The 404-nt window shown below is 39.1% G+C and overlaps 1 protein-coding gene across 1 annotated transcript in view; it reads right to left on the bottom strand.

Moving 5' to 3' along the window:
* Window positions 1–320: 320 nt before the first annotated feature.
* LOC136830048 (uncharacterized) overlaps window positions 321–404 on the bottom strand; it is a 2,272-nt gene continuing 2,188 nt past the window's right edge. The window contains exon 3 of the mRNA XM_067089257.1: window positions 321–404. This exon is cut by the window's right edge and continues 622 nt beyond it. The gene's annotated coding sequence lies outside the window, so the exon portion shown is untranslated.

Raw genomic sequence — 404 nt, 5'->3', positions numbered from 1 at the left:
ATGCAGTACCTTATCACGTGCCCACGCCAGGGAAACCCTCTTGCATCTTCGAGACGTTACACATTCTGTGACCCCTCTTTTTCCAGCAGCAAAGGCTAAAATGAGACACTGTAAATCTGAGCTGTCTAACTGGAGAGCAATTTTTGCTCGTACTTAACAGTGCTTTTCAACAGGCCACTGCAAGGCAATGACAAAGGCGTATCTTGTGATTAACAGGGTACAGTAGTGACAATAAGACTTTGGAACGGCAGATTTTCAAGGGAGTACTTTTCGTTACTAAGAACAATTTTGAAATCAGGTAACTGAATAATGACAGTAGATCATGATTTAATAAATAAGGGTCTTTATTACCGATTATCTTATACAGAACTGTAAATCCAAAACATCCAGGTTTCTTATTTTAA

This window comes from Macrobrachium rosenbergii, chromosome 46, assembly GCF_040412425.1.
Source record: "Macrobrachium rosenbergii isolate ZJJX-2024 chromosome 46, ASM4041242v1, whole genome shotgun sequence".
In the NCBI taxonomy this organism is placed as follows: domain Eukaryota; kingdom Metazoa; phylum Arthropoda; class Malacostraca; order Decapoda; family Palaemonidae; genus Macrobrachium; species Macrobrachium rosenbergii.
The sequence above is the reverse complement of the archived record's forward strand: the minus strand, read 5'-3'. Positions and strand labels throughout refer to the sequence as shown.